This window comes from Gymnoscopelus braueri (genome assembly GCF_963280865.1).
Source record: "Gymnoscopelus braueri genome assembly, chromosome: 13".
Classification (NCBI taxonomy): domain Eukaryota; kingdom Metazoa; phylum Chordata; class Actinopteri; order Myctophiformes; family Myctophidae; genus Gymnoscopelus; species Gymnoscopelus braueri.
The window spans coordinates 12,341,581-12,352,486 of record NC_137615.1 but is presented as its reverse complement, the minus strand read 5'-3'; positions in this window follow the sequence as shown (position 1 = coordinate 12,352,486).

The following is a 10,906-nucleotide window of genomic DNA, read 5'->3' as shown; positions in this document are numbered from 1 at the left end:
TGAACTTCCATCACTGTGATGACCACTGTGACCACACCGCCCACTGAACACTGGGTGTGATTTTTTTTTTACTTTTTTTGATCCCACGATTTTGTAACCCCATTTTTTACACCCAGTGCCAATTGTCTATGTAATCCTGGGCGCTACACTCCCTCTGCCAACCTAGGGAGGCCAGGGCCGAGCTCATGCCTCCTTCAACTGACCTTCTTGTCACCTGACAGGGGAGAGTTTCCCTGGTTGGACGTAGCGCGTGGAAGGAACACGTTATTCCAACCAGTTCCTTTCCCCTCCATCAGGCGCCCCGGCTGGCCAGGGGGAGGCATTATAGTGACCAGGATTACTGCATGTTTTTGTGAGGGTACCTACCCTAGGGCATGGGTTCCCAAAATGTTCAGCCTGCGACCCCAAAATAAGGCGGCCATTGACTCGCGACCCCACCTAAACCTGGAGGTAATTTATGCACATAAACTTGCACATTCGGTGCGCATTTGAAATGTATTAAAATGGTAAAATGTACTATTTGTAATAATTTTAGGTTGTATTTCATCCATTCTGTTGAAAAAAAAAAAAAAAAAAAAAAAAACCCTGCCCTAGGGAACACGGGGAGAACATGCAAACTCCACACAGAAAGGCCCTTTCGCCAACCCCTCCTTGGGTATGGGCACTGATGACGTGGAGGAGAGAACACGCCCCCAGCGCCCACAGCGTCCCCTGCGGGAATCGAACCCAGGACCAGTATATATATATATTTTTTTAAAGTGAATATTTGTCCCTCAAATCTTTGCTTCTGGGGATTCTACAAAATGTCTTCTAAATCCTAACAGTAAAGAATAATAAAAAAACAAACGTATGTTGCTATAATCAGTGGTTCTCAAACTGTTTCATGTCAAGGGCCCCCAAGATGATATGTATAATATAACATTAATATAAACCAAATAAATGTAAAGCATTTTTTTATAGGCCTAGTATTTTTTTAACCCATTAAGACCTGGAACTGTGTCATTTTTAGATTTGAGCTAAAAAGCATTATTTAACACTTTGGGCTATTCAAAAATAGCAGATCTACAAGCTCATAGCGCGGCACCGAGTGCCGCGCTATGAGCTTGTAGATCTGCTATTTTTGAAAAATCGTGAAAATGTGTTCAAATCTTTGAATATATATATTTTAAAGCGATTTTTTTTAACTCAAATCGTTGCTTCTGGGGGTCCCTATTTTGATGGGGGTCCGTGGCCAAATACATATAATGTTGGGGGTCCTTGACATGAAAAATATTGAGCACCACTGATATAGAAACATAAGTTTTTCAGAATACTGTTGAGATTTAGGAGACATGTAGAATCAGCTTCAGGTCTCAATAAATAAACATCTGAAAATGCACACGGCCCACCCGTCTGACCACTTAACTTAAATGGCCAGATGGGTGGTGAACGCTTTCCAGATTTTCAAGCGGGCCCTGAAAAGGTTAGGAGCCTCTTGTGTAGAGAATGTAAAAAACTTGACAGCTAATTCAGGTTCCAGAGTTTATCACAAAACCAAGAGGAGTGCCTGCTATCGTCCTAAATGCCAAATGCTCTCCCCTGAAACTAAATATTTTGTCCTTGACATGAACAAAGTTTGAGAACCACTGATATTATAGCAACATACGTTTAAAAAAAAATCGCTTGAAAAAACATTATTCAAAGATGTGAACAAAATGTTCACGATAAAAAAAAAGAATTGCAGGTCTACAAGCTCTACAGAGTGCTGCGCTACAAGCTTGTATATCTGCTATTTTTGGATAAGCCAAAGTGTAAATGTTTATGGCTAAAATATCTAAAATTACACAGTACGTGTTCCCGGATTGAATAGGTAAATTTAACTCTTTCCCTGCCCGAGTATATGCAAGGGATAATGCATGGGGAGGTTGTCATTATTGAAATTTAAAGCCCGACACGGCTACTTAATAAATAAATTAATAAATTTACCCAAAAGTAACAACAAAACGAAGTATTTCCTTGCTTACGGCAATGAAAGTATTCCATAAGTATTGGGCTGGGCGGACAAGTTCGCCTCGGAAAACAAATGACAAAATGAAAAAAAAAAATCGCCCCAAAACACACTCGCCCCCCATTCTATATACTGCCGATTTGCCTGTAATACCGCCGGATTTGCCCCGGGGCGACTGTGTTTTGGGGCGAGCGTTTTGAGCCACGATAAACAAGGAAGTGCGGTGGATCAAATAGAATCACTTTTCGGTTATTGCATCGTCTATTTCTCACTTCAAATGTTTTCAAACACATTCTTGAGAGCAACGCTTAGTTGTAAATGACATTGGTTGTTTGTTTACATGGCTGTCATGTTGGATAAAGCATAAAACCAAGCAGCGCAGGTTGATATGAGCAGGTGTTCTGAGTCTCTGATTACACAGTTTCCTCGTCGGTCTCACCGGTCATTATCATCGGTCATTATCCAGAAATAATGACCGATGACTGACCAATCAGAATCGAGCATTCAACCAGGCCGTGTAATAAACATTAATAAACTCACCCACTGCCAGAGATGTTGCTGTTTTATAACCTTTTCAACTGGTCACAGAATGTTATGATCCATAATGATCCATCGTGTGTGGACACAAACAAGATCTGTGTCCGATCCCGAGAGGGAAAAAAAATCACCCGTGATGTAACTTTCCTTGCCGCAGGCACGCTGAAAATAGCATCTTTTGTCAAAAATGCACGTCTATCACACCTCCCCAACTGGCCACAGAACATTTATATACATTATGATTGCTTATCAGACGGTGTTGGTAAACACTGTTTGTCGTTCAGAGAAAAAAACAGAATAAACCGAAACTGTCGCTCCCTTTGCTAGAGCCCGTTGAAACCACTGTGTCTCGCCGTATCCAGGGCAAAACAAATGAACTCGAGTTACATGCATTTGCAGGAAACCAATAGACAGGAAGTGGACCGAGGTGGAAATCTTCGGATGGCGTTATTTCCGTATCCGTGTGAGTTACAGTCAAAGTGGTCACTCTGGATTATAGATCACAGCGCCATCTTTTATAAAACAAATACAAAACTATTTGACGCGTTAACGCGTCCATGGCAGGCTGTGCTTTGGCAGAATTTGACGCATTAACGTGCCAAATTCGAATTCGTGCCCAGGCAAAGAAAAAAACACAAAACGTTAAAATATGGAGATAAGAGGTTTCTGCTCGACGGTAACGATATAAACGCGTCCATTTTGCCATTCACACACTGATGGCAGAGGAAACCATGCAAGGCACCAAGCTGCTCATCAGGAGCAGTTCAGAGTTCAGTGTCTTGCTCAAGGACACTTTAACACAAAGCGGGGTCACCTTCTGGTTCCCAGACGACCTCTGTACCGCCTGAACCTCTGCCACCCACTGTTTGGCCCCTGTGTGTGTGTGTGTGTGTGTGTGTGTGTGTGTGTGTGTGTGTGTGTGTGTGTGTGTGTGTGTGTGTGTGTGTGTGTGTGTGTGTGTGTGTGTGTGTGTGTGTGTGTGTGTGTGTGTGTGTGTGTGTGTGTGTGTGTGTGTGCGTGCCATGTGTGCGTGAACCATGTCTTGCACTACATCATACGTTTCTGCTAACCTTGAATATTGGTATGTTAGTGTTGTGTGTACCAGGTACGTTGTGTGTTTGTGAAAGAGTGAGACCAGCGTGCGTGCGTGCGTGTGTGCGTGCATGACCATGTTGACTGTTTTTTTGGATACATCTTGTTGTGTCAGAGCAATGGTTCTATTTCCTATTTGTCTCATCCGTTTAAGAAAGTAGGTACAGTAGCTGATATATTGCACTTTTACCTTAGCGCTAGGTATTCTCTTAGTTGCTTGTTTTAGAAGAGAATGCACTTAAGACTTCTGGTGATTAGTAGTTTTCTTGCCTACCTATGTCGCACTTATTGTAAGTCGGATAAAAGCGTGTGCTAAATGACTGTAATGTAATGGTTCTCAACCAGTGGTCCGGGGACCACCAGTGGTCCTTGAAGGGATTCCAGGTGGTCCCCAGCTAATTGATGGAGAGTTGGTAACCAAATGGACCCTTACTTGGTTGATCCTTAATTCTTAAGAGCGTAAAAAGGAACCAAATGGATTTTACGCTCTCAAGAGTTCAATTATTGTTAAAACAACTGCATTACTTAATTAAGGTATTGTTATTTTGATCAACGTTTGCCTGTTATCTCTCCTATGGTACCAACATCAAAAACTCATCAAACGAGTGTTGGGTCTGAGAGTCTAAACCTCATCAAACGGTGGTTCCGCGGCTCAAATTCCAAATAAATGATGGACCTTGATAATGAAAAGGGTTGAAAAGCACTGTGTCAGAGGACCTGGTCAAACAACGGTACAATAATGAAAAATGAGTCCCTGTCTAGTGTCTATCAGCAAACACCACCGCTTTGTACTCATTAAGTAGCCTACTCATTATTGGTGGAAAGTAACTACTGTAAGTACATGTACTCAAGTACTGTACTTAAGTACAATTTTGAGGTATTTGTACTTAACTTGAGTATTTCCAATTTCCAATACTTTTACTTCTACTCCACTACAAATCAGAGGCAAATATTGCACTTTTACTCCACTGCAATTATTTGCAAACTTTAGTTACTAGTTACTTTGTAGATTTTGATTATTATCACAAAACATACATTAACCACTTCAGCCACATTTCGGCCATGCGTCGCGAGATTGTGAGCTTGTAGATCTTTTTCTAAAGATTTGTATACATTTGAAAACTTGTAATGGGATATTCTGCATAATGAGTACTTTTACTTTTGGTACTTTAAGTACAATTTGCTGACAATACTTATTATACTTTTACTCAAGTACATTTTGAATTCCTGACTTTTACTTGTAACAGAGTTACATTCTACAGTACATTGCAGTATTGATACTTTTACTTAAGTAAAACATTTGAGTACTTTCCCCCCCACTGGACACCTCTCTATCCTGCGTCGTCCTCAGTCTGTTTATCACGCCTGTCTTTGTCTCTTCCCGATCTGTCTGTCTGTCTGTCTCTCTGTCCGTCTACATTATAAACCCTGTCTTTCTGTTTACCTGTCTGCCTGTCAACCTGCTCTGCTCTGTACCAATGCTATGTGACGCTGTTCCTGTGTTTATACTGCCATCTGCTGGCTCATTTGTAGAGGCAGAGAGCGAGAGATGGGGGGAGAAAGAAAGGGAGAGAGTGGCAAACTGAGAAATGGAGAGAAAATGTACAAGGGGCGAGAGAAGGGGCAGGAGAGAGAGATAAAGAAATACAAGAGGAAGAGAGTCAGTCAGATAAAATAGAGAGAGAGAGAGAGAGAGAGAGAGAGAGAGAGAGAGAGAGAGAGAGAGAGATTTTTTGGCAGGAATGTGAACCTTTGCAGAGAGAGAAAGGTTGTCTTGTTTGCCATTTTGTTGAGTCTAGATTGAGACGTATTGCGGATGCGTCTTGTTTTGACAATGTAGGAATCTAATTATATCGCCTTGAAAAAGCTCCTGGAATTGACTGGAAATTCACAAAACATGGAGAGGAAGGGTGTAAGCAATTTGTGCCTGCGTGTGTGCGTGCGCGCGTGTGTGTGTGTGTGTGTGTGTAATTGCACTACTATACTTGCGAGGCCAAATATCCCTAAAATATAGTAGAAATTTACAAGATAATTTTTTTATTTAATATACTTAAACAGTTGTGGTCTAGCGGTTGTGATCACTGATCAGACATTATCCCATTAAGACCTGAGGCCGATTCTATAAATGTCTTCTAAATTTGTTGAACAGTTTTCTGAAACACTTATGTTGCTCTAATATCAGTGATTCTCAAACTTTTTCATGTCAAGGACCCCCAAAATTATGTATTTGGCCGCGGACCCCTATCTCTAAATGTTTTGTTCCAGGGACCCCCCAGAAGCAAAGATTTGACTTACAAATGTTCGCTTTAAAATATATATTAAAAAAAAATCAAAAATGTTCACGATTTTTCAAAAATAGCAGATGTACAAGCTCATAGCTATGAGCTTGTACATCTGCTATTTTTGAATAGCCAAAGAAATCTAAAAATGACACAGATGCGTTCTCGGTGTCAATGAGTGGATTAGGTTATGGGTGATTGATTTATGCATAATGCCACTGTAATGCACACACCAAAAAGTGTGATCTACAAGCTCACAACGTTGTGAACTTGTAGATCTATATATATTCGGCTTCAGGGTGAGGGTTAAAAAAAATGGCAAAAACCTTTATAAGTGGCATTCATACAATTGTCATCCTCAAATGCTGAAGTCCTCACAAGTACAGCATAGTAGAGCAAGTGTGTGTGTGTGTGTGTGTGTGTGTGTGTGTGTGTGTGTGTGTGTGTGTGTGTGTGTGTGTGTGTGTGTGTGTGTGTGTGTGTGTGTGTGTGTGTGTGTGTGTGTGTGTGTGTGTGTGTGTGTGTGTGTGTGTGTGTGTGTGTGTGTGTGTATTAAGCAGAGCACTCACACCTGCGCTTCCAAAATTTACTTTACTCCCATCCAACTTCATGCTTCTGCCAAGACACTCTCTCTCTCTGTGTGTGTGTGTGTGTGTGTGTGTGTGAGTTCACACTAGGGGGCGGGGGAGGGGGGTGGGGGTCCCTTCAGGTGACAAAGTCTCACTCTCATCTCTCTTCTGCTCCAGCACACTCAATTTGTGTTTGTCTCTCACTCACTTCTTCATTTTGTCTTTTGCCGCACGCACACACACCAAACACACCTTTTTAACCCATTAAGACCAGGAAAGCATCTGTTCATTTTTAGATTTGAACCACTTTCTTTTTTTTATCCTAATCTTAAAGCCTTAAATAGCTGAATGAATCTACAAGCTCACAACGGGTGATCCTGTGGATGCATTGTGCATGCATCATATATTTATATATGCATCATATATTTATCTATGCATCATATATTCGGCCATTTGAAAATAGCAGATCTACAAGCTCACAATGCGTCACGATGAGACTCATTGTGAGCTTGTAGATCTGCTATTTTCGAAAGATATTTGTATCCATTTTGAACCTGTGTAATGGGACATTCTGCACAATTTCTACTTTTATTACTTTAAAGGGATACTTCACTTTCAAATAAAATAAACATTAAAAAAAATTATTAAAAAAAAATGAAAGAAGTTATGGCAAAATAAAGGCCCCCTCACACATTAGTAGGACACTCTAATGTGTGAGGGGGCCTTTATTTTGCCATAACTTCTTTCATTTTTTTTTAATAATTTTTTTAAATGTTTATTTTATTTGAAAGTGAAGTATCCCTTTAAGTACATTTTGATGCCAATACCTCTGTACTTTTACTCGAGTAACATTTTGAACACAGGCCTTTTACTAGTAACAGAGCAATTTTATATTGTGGTATAGTTACTTTTACTTAAGTAAAATATTGGAGTACTTCTTCCACTACTGCTCGTTGGGACATTTGGCCCCAACAAGTATATTAAAACACGAACGCACGCACGCACGCACGCACGCACGCACGCACGCACGCACAGTTGTTGTTATAATGCGGCAATCCAAGTGTTTCTTCTTGTTTAGTTTTTTTTCTTTGCGCATTGCGATAACTTGTGAATTGGTAGATGGTGTTGATTATTTGTTCTCCTCTCTGCCAAAGGAACACGACTACATCAAAGCCGTCTCAATCGCTCTCCAAAATCTCTCTCTCTCCCTGTAGCTGTTCTCCAATGTGTTTTCATGTCAATTAGCGTCGCCCGTCGGCAGTGGTGTAAAGTAACTAAGTACATTTACTTAAGCACTGTACTTAAGTAAAACATTTAGGTATTTGTACTTTACTTGAGTATTTCCAATTTCCAATACTTTTACTTCTACTCCACTACATCTCGGATCCAAATATTGTACTTTTACTCCACTTCATTTATTTGAAAAATGTAGTTACTGGTTACTTTTCAGATATAACTTATGATATTATGAAACATACATTAACCACTTTAGCCCTATTTTAACAGTTTCACAGTTTGTTCCAGATATGTGGTGCATAAAAACAACAAACAATAAATGCTGCTTCTTCGCCACGTTTATTTGTGGTTGTAAGGGACAGAAAGAAGACCTTTATTTATCCCAGATGACCTGAGAGGTCTGGATGGTTCATGATATCACACAAGATCAGATTGTGTTTCGGCCTTAAACCATTCAAAGCTTTATAGACCAACGGCCAAGGACACCCAGTCTGTTGTATATAAGGCAGTGAGTGACCCCCAGTGAGTGACCCCCTAAATGATCTAATAGCCAAATTGTATGGTTAAAGTGGTTAAAATGACGCTATATTAACTAATTTTGCTGCGGACCCCCTGGTACCCCCCCCCACAGACCCCTGGGGGTCCCCGGACCCCACTTTGAGAACCAATGGTATAAGGCCACAGACCCCCATAACTCTGACAGTGTACACACGGAACCACATTTGGTTCCTTTTGTACACCGTCAGAGTTACAGCCGCCTAAGGGGTTCCATTTGGTTCCTATAACAATCACGTCATTTTGCCTGGGACCCCCTGGAACCCCACTCAAGGACCCCCTCAGGATCCCCGTACCGCACTTTGAGAAACCGCTGATGTCATAGCACACATTTACATGTCTTTTTGTTTTGTTTTTTATAACCCCAAGAAGTCGTGTGAAAAATGCATTGTCAATGTGTTTTCATTTGAGACACAATGTGTATAATTCTTTACTAATTTAAAATGCATAAAAGGGACTAATTGAATGCTGGAAAATAATTACGCTACTTTTCTTTTTTTTTTGTTATCTCTCAGATGAGCCGATTAATAATCAACAGATTAACCCATTAAGACCTGAGGACAATTCTACAAATGTCTTCTAAATCCTAACAGTTTTATGAAAAACATATGTTGCTATAATAACAGTGGTTCTCAAACTTTTTCATGTCAAGGACCCCCAAACTTCTATGTATTTGGCCACGGCGGACCCCCATCTCAAAATATTTTTTTCCAGGGACCCCCACAGAAGCAAAGATTTTAGTTAAAAATGTTTGCTTTCAAAAATATATTAAATTCAAAGATTTGCAAAATGTTATTCTTTAAAATACAATTGCAGATCTATGAGCTTGTAGATCTGCTATTTAAAAAAAAAGAAGAAATCTAAAATGACACAGATGCATTCCCGGTCTTTATGGATTAATTCATCATGAAAATAGTTCCAATTCAATGTGCTTATAGGCATGAAAAATGAACCGGGCCGAGTGGAAGTAATTACTGTTTGTATGCAAACAACAGAGTGATGGAACGGCTCTCTCTCTCTCGCTCTGTTTCTCTCAGTCTCCTCCGTCAATTTAATTCAATATCGTCGCTGTCGGGCGTAAACCTTGTATGTCAGTTACATTTTTTGAGAAATGGTAAAAAAGAACCTGTAGTGGTGTAAAGTAACTAAGTGCATGTACTCAAGTACTGTACTTTTTTTTTTACAATTACAATTTTGAGGTACAACAGCAGTGTCAACACACAAACGTGTGTGGGGGAGGAATCAATTGGCATAACGACGAAATTGGGGATAAAAAGGGATTTAAAAAAAAGAACCTGTGTTCCAATTGATCCAACGTAGTTATTATTTAGTCACAAGGTCTGAATAAATATTTATAAAACTGACGCACAGACGTAATCACTTTTTTCGACGCGTTGTGAACTTGTAACTTGAGATATTTTTATTTTATTTTATCAAGCAATCAAATAAATCTCTCTCTCTCTCTGTCTCTCTCTCTCTCTTTCTCTCAGGGTTCCGGTGAAGACATCAACAGTGGTGGTTGCCTAAATAAGGACAGCATCACGGTAGGCACAACACATGAAAAGTCATTTTATACTGTTTACCACCACCCCCATCTATCTATCTATCCATCTATGACGGCACTTATTTTACTTTAATAACGTGTGATGAATGTCACTTATAGGTTTATGAGTGCATACATAGTAGGCAACATGTTTGTATAGGAAATGACTAGTTTTTACCTCGCAGACGTCACCTCTGTAATTTAGTTCATGAATCCATCAGCCACTGTCATCCAAACGTTCTCTTTGGACTGCTTCAGAACATGTGACAGTGCCTACACCTACAGTACTTAGCAGCTCACACAATGGACCATTAATATGCATCCAGCCTGGGTCATTCCTATGTTAATTCACACTGTTGACCCTCGGCAGCTTTCGTAAGCTTTGGTAAGAGGTGTGAATGGTTGTTTTTTGACCCGTGACTCACTCTCACGGGTACGCACCGTGCACCTGCTCAAAAGACTGGCAGGGACGCCGTGGCACAGCGCGTAATGAGCACTGCACCACTGGTAGCAGCACTACAGCGCTGCACTGCCAGAGACGGCATGTACCCGGTGTTGCCAGATTCTGTGAGAGAAACAAGCAACCAGGTCTAGGAAAACCAGCCCGAAAGAAGAGACTGCGGACTGCTGATGAGTACTTTAACATGTACACCAGCTATTTGAAAATAGCAGATCTACAAGATCACAACGCGTCGCGATGCGACGCGTTGTGATCTTGTAGATCGGCTATTTTCAAATAAAACCTTGTGGGGAAATTATAATAAGCAGATCTGGCAACCCTGCATGTACCATGGACTGCTCTAGAGACTCTAGAGACTGAAAATAGCCGATCTTGTAGATCGGCTATTTTCAAATAAAACCTTGTGGGGAAATTATAATAAGCAGATCTGGCAACCCTGCATGCTCCATGGACAGCTCTGCTCTACAGGCTCTATCTATGGTGCTGAATGCTCTAGTGCTGCCAGAGACAGCATGTACCATGGACAGCTCCCCTCTACATGCTCTGTCCATGGTGCTGAGTGCTGCCAGAGACAGCATGTACCATGGACAGCTCCCCCTCCACAGGCTATGGTGCTGAATGAGGCATGTAACGATTCACTGAACTCAC